The sequence below is a fragment of the Anas acuta genome, chromosome 3 (assembly GCF_963932015.1).
Source record: "Anas acuta chromosome 3, bAnaAcu1.1, whole genome shotgun sequence".
NCBI classification, from domain to species: domain Eukaryota; kingdom Metazoa; phylum Chordata; class Aves; order Anseriformes; family Anatidae; genus Anas; species Anas acuta.
Genome location: NC_088981.1, coordinates 21,196,659 through 21,210,985, shown reverse-complemented (window position 1 = coordinate 21,210,985; position 14,327 = coordinate 21,196,659).

Here is a 14,327-nt window from a genome sequence, read left to right as displayed (position 1 = left end):
CTGTAATACATGTAAATATTTTTCTCATACTTCACAGGCTGAAGTTTAGAGAAGGCAGGGTTTGTTTTCATTGTATTTTCTGATAAACATGCATCAGCAAGATGGTTCTTGATATCAGATCACTGATTGTATTAGAGCTGGGTAATCACGACACTAAGCGCTACTCCTCATAGCCGAGGCCGGCCGCCTCGGAGCCGCCGCAGCCGCAGCGCCCGCCCATGCGTTACTGGGCACCTGGGGCCCTTGCTCGGCCAGGGCAGGCCCAGGGCAGCGGCACGGCCAGGCCGCCCCCGCCGGCTCTCAGAGGCTGGCAGGGAGCGGGCGGTGCCAGGGCCACGGCGGCTGCGCCCACGGCCTCTGCCCAGAAACAGCCCCGGGGAGGCGGGGCCGCACGGGGCCTGCCGGGCACGGGGAGGGGCGCCCAGTGCTTTGTAACACGTCGGTGTAACTGTGCCCTATAAGTCCTCCACTAAGCCATATCACTCTGCTCTACGTCTAAAACGTGTTTTACATACCTTCAGGGATGGTGACTCATCCACTCCCCTGGGCAGCCCATTCCAATGCCTAACAACCCTTTTGGTAAAGAAGTTTTTCCTAATATCCAACCTAAACCTTCCCTGGTGCAACTGTAGCCCATTCCCCCTCGTCGATTGAGCTCATCTGGAGCTCAATCTGGCTACTGCTGTTAAAGATAACATATTTATTTATTTATTTATTTATTTATTTATTTATTTTATAAATACATAAACACCAAAAGGAGAATCTCCATCCTTTACTGAATGCGGGGGGAAACTTGGTGACGAGATGAGGAAAAGGCTGAGGTGCCTGATGCCTTCTTTGCCTCAGTCTTTAGCAGCAAGGCCACTTCTTCTGTGGGTACCAAGTTCCCTGAGCTGGTGGAAGGGGTTGGGGAGCGGAATGTGGCTCATCATCCATGAGGAAGTGGTTGGTGACCTGCTACAGCACTTAGACATACGCAAGTTGATGGGGCTGGATGGGTACCCAAGGGTACTGAGGGAACTGGAGGAAGTGCTGACCAAACCGCTTTCCATCATTTATCAGCAGTCCTGGCTATCAGGGTAGGTCCCAATCGACTGTCAGCTAGCAAACGTGATGCCCATCTACAAGAAGGACCAGAGGGTGGACCTGGGAAACTGTAGGCCTGTCAGCCTGACTTTGGTGCCAGGCAAACTCATGGAGCAGATTATCTCAAATGTCATCATGCAGCACTTGCAGGACAACCAGGAGATCAGGCCCAGTCAGCATGGGTTTAAGAAAGGCAGGTCCTGCTTGACGAACCTGATCTCCTTCTATGAAAAAAGTGACACGCTTAGTGGATGAGGGAAAGGCTGTGGATGTGGTCTACCTTGACTTCAGCAAGGCTTTTGACACCGTTTCCCACAGCATTCTCCTCAAGAAACTGTCTGCTCTGGGCTTGGACTGGCGCATGCTTTGTTGGGTTAGAAACTGGCTGGATAGCCGGCCCCAAAGAGTCGTGGTGAATGGAGTCAAATCCAGTTGGAGGCCGGTCACTAGTGGAGTCCCCCAGGGCTCAGTCCTGGGGCCAGTCCTCTTTAATATCTTTATCGATGATCTGGATGAGGGGATTAAGTGCACCCTCAGTAAGTTTGCAGACAACACCAAGTTAGGTGCGTGTGTCGATCTGCTTGAGGGCAGGAAGGCTCTGCAGGAGGATCTGGATAGGCTGCACCGATGGGCTGAGGTCAACTGCATGAAGTTCAACAAGGCCAAGTGCCGGGTCCTGCACCTGGGGCGCAATAACCCCAAGCAGAGCTACAGGCTGGGAGATGAGTGGTTGGAGAGCTGCCTGGTGGAGAAGGACCTGGGAGTGATGGTTGATAGTCGGCTGAATATGAGCCAGCAGTGTGCTCAGGTGGCCAAGAAGGCCAAAAGCATCCTGGCTTGTATCAGAAACGGTGTGGCCAGCGGGACTAGGGAAGTGATTGGCCCCCTGTACTTGGCTCTGGTGAGGCCACGCTTCGAGCACTGTGTTCAGTTTTGGGCCCCTCACTACAAGAAGGACACTGAGGCCCTGGAGCGTGTCCAGAGAAGGGCTACGAAGCTGGTGAAAGGCCTGGAGCACAAGTCCTGTGAGGAGCGGCTGAGGGCACTGGGGTTGTTTAGTCTGGAGAAGAGGAGGCTCAGGGGAAACCTCATTGCTCTCTACAACTGCCTGAAAGGAAACTGTGGGGAGCTGGGGGTTGGCTTCTTCTCACAGGTAACTAGTGATAGGCCTAGAGGGAATGGCCTCAAGTTGTGCCAGGGGAGGTTTAGGTTGGAAATTAGGAAGAACTTCTTTACTGAAAGGGTTGTTAGGCATTGGAATGGGCTACCCAGGGAAGTGGATGAGTCATCATCCCTGGAGGTATTTAAAAGACATTTAGATGTAGAGCTGAGTGATATGGTTTAGTGGAGGACTTGGTAGTGTTAGGTCATAGGTTGGACTAGGTGATCTTGAAGGTCTCTTCCAACCTAAATGATTCTGTGATCCTGTAATTCTGTAAGCACTAAACAATCTTACAAGACAGGAACATCATTATGTTTGTTTGAGAGTTCAATCAGTAAAAAAATGCACACATTGAAACCTAAACTATGCCCTTCACACAAACACACGCAAAATAGTTTTCTATACATGAAAGGAAAAAAAAAACGTGGCTTGTCATTTTAAATAAAAAAACAGCTTTCTGCACTGAAATGCTGATTGATGTCATAGAATAGAATGAAGGGAGCACGTTCTTGGAAAAAAAAAAAAAAAGAGCAAATGGCTGCTTTTGTTATTGGGACACATTTTGTCCTAGTGTTGTAGGACACCCAAATGAACAGGCATAAAAACATACCTGCTGGCAGTGCTGGATAACAAATAAGTCATTATTTTCTATTTCTATATTCTATTTCTATTGTAACAGAGGAACAGGGTGCTCAGAACAGTACTCTTTATCCATAAAGTCAAGACATTCAATCTGTTTTCATGGGTGGATGGAAGAAGGTCCCTTTCAGGTTCAATAGTCTGGTAATGATACACTACAGTTCCTGCTGGGTTACTACATACCATGATTTTGTGTTCAAAGGCCAGGATAGAAAGTCTTTTTAGTAAGCACAAATGCAGACATCTTTGGTAAGTACTGCAGTAGGTCATTGCAGTTGTTAAGAATATACATTTTCTAATGTAACTCTTCTAGCTGCAAAATGCTATCAATCATTTTAGAAGCAGCAGCTATTTATCAATTAGATGAGGAAGGCTGTGATAACTGTATGGAGTATGTTGTGCAAGGTCAATCTCCAACTCCTCATTGTGTTTGTCTGCAAAATATCACACTACAGAAGCCTGGATAAATGCTACAGGACCCTCAGAAGAGAAAGGCTGCTTTTGGACATGGTTCTAAGTAAGGCCAACAGAGACAGGACTGTGGTTTTGCCATGTGTCCTGGAAAAAAGGCAGCTCAGCTCACACCGAGCAGGGGAAGGTGGAAGGACTAGCATCCCCCCCAACCCCACAACTTCTCACACCTACCACCAGCAGGTGTGGACCCAGATGCGCCTTTCAAGGAGGTGTTGTGAGCACTGAGGATTGTGCTGTCTCCAGCCTGCCTCTGCGACGTTCAGTCTTGTGTTACAGCCATGCAAAGCTCAAGCTACTTCTGCTCAGCCACCACAGCTGCTAACCGCAGCTCCGATGGGGCCTGGAGGCACACCATGACCCTTCACTTGCACTCTGGCCTAACTGTGATATTTCACTCCATCGCAGCATTTGCTGATTGTCATTTATTAGTGGGGTGGTAAACGTTGCATCACACCCTCTTGCTCCAGAGCACAGACCACTTCCCTAGAGAGCCAAGTGTGCCCCAGCAGTGCAATAGGATTTTATCCCCCTTTTTCTGTGGGAAAAAAGAATGTTGTCTCTGCCAAGGGACATATTTTATGTCTGTGTACTAGAAGGGAACTCATAGGCCTGGTGAATGTTTTATTGAGCACTGGTGGGAAGCCCTGAGTCCTGTGTGAAGTAAATATTGAAGTTGAAGCGTGCTCTGTGCACCTATGCAACCTGTCCTGATCAGTGATGGGTCCTTAGGGTAAAACTAGGGCCATCCAGCTGATGACATCCGAGACCACAGGAGAACTGAGTCAAGAGAGTGTAATGGGTTCCCTGAATCATTCAAGCCCCACCTCTTTTGTTTAGAAAAATAAAAGGCTGTGCAAATACTTTGCTGATCACAAAATCTACTGGCAAAATTATTGTATTCTTCATTTTGTGCAAAAGGGAAAACAAACGCTGGCAAGGATCTCAGTGTGGATATTTATGTCAAATCCAATAAAGGGAAAAAAAAGCATGAGTACTAGTCAGTATCTGAACTGATATGAAATCAAAAGCCATTTTTGTTGAAGTTGGTTGACATAATCTAGAATAACTCTTAATAAATTCTTTCAACCAGAAAGAGGTAACAAACTGAGTTTAAACCATGAAGGATCATTTTACAAGATTAAGGAGGAGAAATTGAAAGAATTGAAGGGCAAGGCAGAAGGATATGTGAGAGTATAACAAACAAAGAAGGATAAGATTTTTTTCATAGGGAAAGGATAAGGACAGTGACAGTGATAGGGCGAGGGAAAAGAAAGAAAATAAAGAACAAGGGCAAGGAAGTGAAACAGAAAAGTAGAATGAAAGGAAATGAAGAACAGAAAATGGAAGCTCAGAAGAAATGAAGTGTCTCAAACAGAACATTGTTTTATCGCTGTCATCATCGAATCATGGTTATTAGTGTGTCCAACATTTTCATTTCACATACTGTATGAGCTCACAACTATCTTGGGTGTCCTCAGAGGACTGGTTCACTTCTCCCCAACTTTCCAGCTGTGCTGGAGCAGGTGAACAAGGTGAAATCTGTTCCCAAGAGATGTCCAGGGAAGCACCAAATTCCCTCTTTCCCAGACTACACAAGTAAAAACACCAAAGGACAGTTCTAAAGCTCATTGTAGTGATTGAAAACGTCATTGCAGTCACAGTCCACTGACATGGCAGAAATGGTCCACCTTGTGAAAAGTTAACCCCTATGGGATGGATGTTTCTTAAATGTGCACATATTATTGTGGTGCTGTTAAGCTGGATGGAGGTAGCATTCATTGTCCTGAGCAGCTGTGAAAAGTTTTCAATAATTGTTGGCAAAAAGTTCATTGTAAGTGTCTAAAATACGGATTTTACTCATGTACATTCTCCTTTCTGCATGAAGTACAAAATTCAAGAAATTCACCTCAGATGTTCAAGTACATGTTGCACTGTAATTACCATTTTTACTTAGAATATTGTAGAACAAATCATTTTGATTCTTCTTCCAGCCATGAGCTAGCCACTACCATCTTATATGATCTGGCTAGCTTACCATCTGACTAACATTTAACCAGCTTTTTGCAAATAAAAAACTCTTGTTTTGCCATGTAAACTCAATCTTCTTTGGAAACCTCAGCACTCAACATGCTGATCCTTTTTTTTTTTTTTTCCTTCTTTCAGAGCAACAGTGTTTCATGGAACCTGAACTTCAAAATAATGATACAAAGTGGAGTGTTTCAGTTCCACTCCACTCAATTTGAAGATTTGAATTTGTACTTATGAAACTTCTCAGTTTTCCAGAAACTGTATTTTCCTGGTGGGTTCCAATTGTATCTGTATATCTGACAGCCAGGCAAAAACACACCACTGAGGCGATGGCATTTGAACCTCTTTGTGGCTAGCTTTGGCAGTAGGAAAAGTTCTTTGTGTTCTAAATCATAAGTCATCTTTTTTCTTTCTGGAAAGCTTCTTTTAAAAGACAAACTGACTTGGCATGATGATAAATGATCACGAACTTAAATCACAGAAGGGAAAGTACCTTTTGAACCTTTTATTTTTTATTTTTTTATTTTTTTGGAACTCAGAAAGAAAAGCAGATGACCTTTGCAAAATTTCCAGTGGGATAAATAAGGTTCATATTCCTCAGTCAGAAACAGCTTCTCCATTTTCTTCAAAAATAGATGGGCAGCTGAAGAAAGACTAATAAAAGGGACCTTGTCCATAGTGTATAGAATGAGTGTCTGACCCGTTATGATATGAAGAACAAAGTGAACAGTATTTTTAATTGCTATATTATAGAAGAAAGATTATAATATAGGTTCTTGTCTAAACTTGTTTTAAGGCCTTTTAAAAATTAGGGAAAAAAACAAATGTTTCAATGGAATTATTTTATTTTATTATTTTTTTTACCTGTGACTAACACACCTGCTTTACAGGAGAGAGGATATTTTTGATTATTAAAAATGCACTCTGTTACTGGAAGAAAAGAGAGAAAGAGGCAAGGAAATGTCTGAATGCTGCAGCCATAAGAACAGGCTCTTACTATAAGCATGGTGCTTAGCTGTTGAGGTGGATCTGCCCTGGATCAAAGTTCTCCTCAAGGTTTCATGCAGCTGGAGCAATACGCTATGCTTTATGAATTCACTAGGAGAGGAGTTTGCCTGCCTTCAACCAGTCTTCAACTCAGAGCCTCATGAAATCAGTTGAATATGAATCTTCCACAACACATGGCTATAAATCGTGGGGAATCCCTTTTGGGACACTGTATTTGTTGATTCAGGGCTAAGTGACTCAATTTGATATTTATTTAAACATTCCATTCACTAGTACATAGCCACATAAAATGTGGATTCACATTCTTGTGAAAGTCGTAGAGGCCAGTAGGCCACTGCCCCATGCCAAATTTCACTTGAGTCAAAGCCAGGTTTGTTCAGTTCACATATACAGTGAATGAGAAAATGTACTCCATATATTGCAGTAGATGCTCAGCAAATTAAAGATATTTAATTTATACCCTGTATGGCGTAATCACCTGGCTCTAAGATGGCAGCAAGTGAAGGCTAAGTACAAATTAAAGCATTGAATTAAGACAGAGGCAGCTTTGACACCAGTAAAACCTCTCTTGTATCCAGCTTCTCAAATACTGCCCTACAGAAATACCCAGCTGCTAGAGACGGGAGGCACCCTCCTTTCCCAGGAAGATGTCCCCACTGCAGAAAGGGGCTCTTCCTTGATATTAAATGCTTAACTTAGTCATATCTCTGCTCAGACATTTAAAGTTTTTTACTCTAATGCATAAATGTTGTTCACAGTCATCATTACTCTGTAGGTTACAGAAGTGCAAAACTCCAGAAAAATGTCATAGCAACATTTAATTACACACCTTGCTGGTTTCACTAAAACTATAGTTAGCATTGAAAAAGTTTAGAGAACACGAAAACATGAGTGAAATAAATATATTTACCTCTCAGGACTTTTCATCATGTAGTCTGTTTAAGGTAGGGAAAGATCATATATATGCTTCTCTAACACTTTTCAACAACAAAAAGATCAGTTCTCCTCTGTAGAAATATTTGTTAGTCCACTTTGATTTGTTACATGGATCATTTTAAAGAAAGGATTAGAACATGCACTCCCAAAGCAAGGTCTGCTTAGGCTTAATTATTTGCCTGTATTCTTACAATGATTTAAGGTCAATTCACAACATTTTAAAGGTCTGGCCCCAGGACCTTATGATGCACATTTGACATTCACAACATAAAAATCTTAACATCAAAAACACCTTAAATCCCTACAAAGTATATTTTATCATGTGATAAACGAAATGAAAAGGAGGTGCCTCTATCTTTCCAAAGGAAAATTCATTTACATTTTAAGATCATTGAGAATTGATTTGAAAAGAAAAAGAATAACAGAAATTCAAGTGGAATATGTGAACCACTGCTGCTGGAAAACAAAGCCACACTTATTAACAACAATTAACAAATATGTAGCATGGGAACAGGTGGTAGGAACTCAAGAACTCAAGAAAAAGAAAAAAAAAATCAAAGCACAGGCTTTTGGTAAAAAAAAATATAGGGTCTTACAGTAGGGAGATACCATAAGTCTATAAGCAAAAATGAATTGGCTGATTGATGAAGGATAACTACAGAGAGTGATGATTAACATAGGGGAAGCAGGGTACATAATTCAAGGAGAGAAAGTAAGTTTTATTAGAAATGCCTGGCTAAGTACGGATGTCATTTAGGGAAATCTAGTAGCTATAGATAGCAAAGCAAGTCCTAGGGTGAAGAAAGAAGGCCAAATAACTCTGTAGAGGGAAACGGAGAAGAAGAGAACAGAACTACTACAACTGCTCTGCACATTGGTATTATCCCAACAACAGGTCTGTCCCTAGATCTGTCTTGTCCTTTACCTGATGTTGACTTCCATTCTTCTGTTGAAGTTTTGGCTGCTCCCAGAAGGGAACATTTTTTTTTAATTTACTTTACCAATACAGGCAAGTCCAGAGGGTATGAAACAGTATTTTCCTCCCTAGCATACAGCTTTAAGAACAAGGTGCCCCATCCAACTTACTGTAGTAAGTGGAGATGTCTACTCTTTCTGAAACTATACTCCAAAAAACCTGCATCTTCAGCTGTGCTAAATCTACATCAAGACAACTTCCAGTAGTCATTCTCTACTCTTTTATAACACGTAACCCTCACCAATTCCTCCCTGTTGTCCCCAGAGTCAGCCAACAGCTATACAAGCTTATCTTAGTTGGTGGTCCTACTGCTTTTTATAAAAGATGGTCAACGCAGAGATATTTTTCCTTAATGAACTCTCTGAGTGAGCACATGAAATGTGGTGTGTGCCACAGAGTACTCCTATAGCTTTTATTTCATCTCAGGCACATTGGTAGGTGAGTAGCTCTTTTCTCAGATGTTACATGTTTTACAGACCAGTCAACACATTTTTCTCCCAACATTTCTACTTATCTATTTGAGCTACAGAAATTTCATCAAAGTCATCTCCTATGTGTTGTGGTGAATCATCTGGTTGTGATGGGCTGCATATCTTGTGTGGGGGCTCCTGTCCTATGACTGGATAGTATAAGGCCAGTAGTCAAAGAAGCTGAAGAAATAGGGATGCTGTCAGGGCTATTTAGCACATAGTGTACTTCTGACAGCAGCTTTGCTGAAATCTGAAGTGAAGGGAGTTGAACAGTTCCTGTGACAGCACCTTGCAGCACTGTATAAATTTACTGAAGGAATGTGTTTCTTTTCTGACAGCCTCCAACTGCTATATTTCTCTCCGAAAGACAGCAGGAGCCTGTTTCTACTCTGCTCTAAGTACCATCAACTTGCAGTACTTGGTACACCTCATTTTCTCCATATCAGACTCAAGTTACATAGATGCAAGTAAAAGATGTTTTAAATTTCCAGCTTATCCACACAAACTGCTTCTGCTTGTTACATATGTCTCTTCCAACTTTCACTGTGATTACAAGGACACCAGATGAATGTTACAGTGTCCTTCTCAGAGCTAGATGAAGAGCAGGTTAATACTTTATTTAAAAATAATAATATGTATGACCATAATTCTTTTTTTCATCAAATACTTTTTAGGTTCCCAGGTAGGTCTGTTAATTCAAAATAGCTGGCACGTTTCATTTTCCTCACCTGTCTCAACCCATACAAAGGAATGGGTTCATGGATACCAAGAAATATTGCTCATCTAGGAACAAGGAGAGAGTGAAGTGTTTTCTTTTTGTTTATTTTTATTTTTTATTTTTTTTTTAAATATCTGCCATTGGCAAGTGTCCACCATCATGGCATATAGGAAAAAGTCCAACTTGGTACAGAAGTGTTTGTATGTAGATTTCAAAAGTGTTCTTTCATACTTGGATTTATAGAGATATTTAAGTAGATAAACTTGAAACACTTTCATCTTTGTGGTTTGATGTTAATTGTAAGGATCTTATAATATTCCTTATGAGTTAAAAGTGCATTTTTCTTTTATATGGAAACTTTGCATTAAAACAAACAAACAACACCACCAAAAAACTCCTACTACTGTAAAGACCAAGTGTCTATCTCTGGGATATTGTTATGTTCCTTTTTCAGGAGCCAGGGCTTAACAATGCTGTAGAAAAAAAAAAAATAAAAAAAATCTATATGACAAATCTTGTAGTACAAGTTTTTGTGGTTAACCGAGAAACATGCCATGAGTCAAGCCTTTGGAAAGAGTTTAGTAATTAAAGACAAATGCTATGACATAATCATTTACACGCAGCAGAAAGATTTTTCGATTAAATCTGGCCTGACCCATTGCTCAGCAAGTGTTATCTGGGATTCTTGAAAGTCATTCATTTATTTATGTACTAATTTGGCCCACATGTTTTATTAAAAACAAAAGCCTACATTTCTCAGAGGAGTGATCTCAATTCCAACTCTGGTTAATGAGTTTGGTCAAGCAAGGAATGGACCTGTTCCAATGGGTACTACATGGAGGTGCTCATAAAACAACTGAGAAAGTTTTGGCTTTCAAATAACTCTTTTACCCCCAAATTTATGTGCATGTATTTCAGGTAAATGAATGACTCCTGCTTAGCTGCACTATCAGTCATGTACTGATACACACGACTAATTTAAATAACCTTGGAAAAGTTGAAATTTTCAAGAATCAAGACAGATTGTATTGAATAAAGCTAAGTTAGTGGAGAAAACAGCTTATTTAGCTGAAGAAGCTGGGAACTCCTTGAAGAAGAAAAAGTTTACATAAATAAACACCAGGGACATACATATGCATACATTAAGATATTGGTGGATGCAGATATTATTCCATGTAAGCATCAAGCTGAAATCTGACTTTCTTGTGTTGCAATAAAGAAACAATGCAGTGAACCCTGATAGGGAAGCATAGACAAGAGGAAGAGATTAAGGTGGAATACCCTTTTGACCTGGCATAGAGAGAAACCGAAAAGTGTAGCCAAAAGATTGATGCCTGAGAAAATTTGAGTAGAAATAGAGAAAGGATTTTTGTTAGTGAAATTCTGGGTTGCTTTCTTCCTTCCTTCCCCACTGTGTTCATCCATTTTGCCAGTGAGATGAGCAGTGTGGGCTAATGGAAAATAAGGGGTTAGAGAATGACAAAACAAAAGGGAAGATTAAGGACTAAATTTGAAGTTTCTGCAGGAAAATAGGGATTTTTTCCAAATGGAAACATTCTGAAAAGGCTATTTTTCTAGCCAAAAAGTGATAATGCTCCTTTCATGCAGGGCAGTGAATTTCTGAAGTAGGGTTGTAAGCTGTTGTCAGGAAGGAAAGGTTAGGCTTTATTTTAAGTTAGTTCTCAGACATAAAAGAAACTTCTAATGACCTACTCAGATTCTTATCCATGGTTTGTGCCTACTCCTGCAGAGACATAAGCCATACAGAGCAGTGTCTGTGGGCAGAGGCATGTGCACATGCAGCCAGTTATCACCTCTCAGCGTGCCTGGGGCCTTGGGTCATACTTGATGTTCATGCTCGTGTGGGAAGAGAAGCACTTTGGAAGACAGAAATCAGGCTGAAAAAAATGAATATGTAATGCCTCAGGTACAGGTGAAAGCACAGCTGGACTTCTCCCTGGGACAGCAGCCAAGTTCTAATTCTAAAACCAGTGCCCATTCCTCAGCTTTGTGAAGTCTCAGCTGGCTACAAGGTGGTTGGCAGGTCTGAAGTCACATGTGAGGGCACAGAAATAATCCTGTCTGGATGCCCTGCATATTTGGCACATTGTTGTCTTCAGCTCATCGCAGCTCTCATCCCTTAGCCCTGAGGCAGGTGTTTTGACCAGGCCACAGCTGTAAATGTGGACACTGTTGTGCAGTGCTGCCGCTGAACTTCCCCATGGTACATCTGAAGTTACCAGTCTGTACGGCCCTGCTCATTCACCTGCATGTGGACGGGCAGTTGCTTGTGCAGAACAGCACTGACGTTGGTGCAGCTCCTGGAGCATGTGCTTGCGAGTACAGAAACAGGGACTCTGTCCCTACACATTCAAGAGCATGAAAATAATTGCAGTATAATCTAATATCTTCCAACATGTGTTTTTCACCTTTCATCTATCTGAGTATCAAATAGAAGTGCAAGGAAATGGCTTTCTTGATTTGCTGGTGCAAATATTTTCTAGTTTATTTGCTTAAGAGAGGTGAAATCTGATTCAAAGATGCATTTGCCATTAGTAAGTGCTTGGCATTGGTATTTAAAACAGCTCTTTTCTATCTGTGGCAGCTTTTACCTTCTCTTAAGCCTCACAAACCCAAGATTTACAAGCTAATGAACATTAACTGACAATATGTAGACGATACCCTGTGCACTGACTGTTTGGTGTAGATAACTAAGGCTTGTGAGTTTACTCTCAAACTGACTGCCTAAGCCTGGATATCTGCTGAGATACTTTATCCTTTTATGAGGGTGAATCCAGAGTGCACTGAGTAATGCATAATAAAATTAGTTTGAGGGAAAGAGAAAAAAAAAAAGAAAGAGATAAGCACAGTAAAATAAGCTCAAATGACTTCACTGTTCAGTAATGACTCCTACCAAATAACTGCATTGTAGTTTTATCTTTCCAACCAAGATTGTGTTAATGCTCTAAAATTAAATCTCTTGTGAAAGTTATCTGGAATTTCTCAAACAAGTTTTAAAGGGGTTTATTTTTTCATCAGAGGTCATGCCTCAAGAATTTGTAGGAATTCCGCCTGGAAAGTAATAATCAGTGGAAACTGGCAGTCAAAACTAATTTATATTACTCTTCCAGATAAAAATTCCTTCCGTCTTAGACCTGCATTTCAAAAAAGATGATTATCACTCTTGAGAGAATACATCAGTGAAAAAAGAGAAGGAATGACTTAAGAGACGTCTCTCCTGCATCTGTAGATTTGGGTTTTATGGTGTTTTTTATAATCCTTATGAAATGTGTGAAGGACAGACAAAAGGCAGAAGGAGAGGTATGAATGAGTAGGAACCAAAGCAAACTTAAGAAATCATCTGCCAGGTAATTCCCCAGGGGTTTCAGAATAAGTGATTCCAAAGAGAGATGATACTTCACCAAACAGAGAAGTTACAGCCTATTCTCTATTTTTTTGATGTTCTCCTCATGTTGTTATACCATGTCTGTCACTACTGTATCTGGCTTTCTGTCAAAATTCAGTTTAATAGGTTAACTGCTGCAAGAGAAAAAATAAAGCCATCTCTCCTTAACTCAAACCAAAGAAGCTTCCATCTCTGCACCCTGCTGGGTGAGCTGGCACTCTCTGGCACCCAGAAACTCTTCCCAGGCTGGAATAGTAAAGCTCCTAACACATTTATGGAGTGGATCTGGACCCAGCTGTCCCTATGTGGGAAAGGGATTTAAGGGACTGTGCACTTAAAAGGTCAGAAAAGTAAAATCAGAAGATGGTATGAAGTCAAGATGATGGCATCTTTGGCAATGACACTTGAGGTGACTCTCACGTGGCATTACATGTACTGACCCCTGCAGGGACAGCAAGGCAGGCTCCGCTTGTCTTCAAAACCCCATGGATTACACTCAACTTGGCACAAGTGATGTTAGTGGTGTTCACAGCTAGTCATCTGCAGTGCTGGTCTTCTGGAGGGCAGTGCAGAATGATGGGCAGAGCAAACTGCTGGGTTTGTCGTCAGCCTTGTAGCTGAAGCAGGAACCAGCTGCCAATAGCACTGATTCACATGATCCACTTGTAGAAGTCCATGTTAAACAACCCCACACAGACAGAGCAGAGGTTGTTTGCTAATTGGATCTCAGTCTGAGATGCTGCCAAATGCTACACAGCCCATGCACATTACAAAACAATATATTTTTGCTGTTCTCCCGCACAGTCATGCTAGATTAGATATTTTCCTGTACTAGCACAAAGCAGAACGTTTGTGAATATAGGAAGCCTTCTATTTATTATAAATTCAATCTCTTTTATTGTAATGTTTCAACAAGTTTTTAAACTTAAATCTGTCAGTGTCACACACAAGTGTGTGTGTGTGTGTGTGTGTGTGTTTATTTTTTCCACAGAATTCCAAATCATAATTTTGGTGCAGGGCCATCAATAACCCCATGTGCTTCAGAGAGTAGGTAATCCTTTAGGAGTGGAAACAGAAGACAGATTTGCTTCCAATTGTGAGCTCATTCCTAGGTCACCATTGAAAGCAGAAAGAAAAATGCACTCCAAAATAAACAACAGTTTGAACTCGAAAGCATTTTTCTTTTAGGGTGCCCAGCTTTGCATGAAGGAATTCCTTCAAATACTCCTTAACCATTCCGAGGGGTTTTTCAGTTTTCCAGGTCATTACTTGGCATTTCCAGAGAGCACTGTGACTACATACTGACTCTGTGGTACTTGAACAGGAGGGTTAAAAGAAATATGTAACTGGGTCCCTTATGGGAATATGGTTGAAGCTGCTCTTAGGGGTGGTGGTGGTGAACAAAACCAGTTGTGAATAATTTA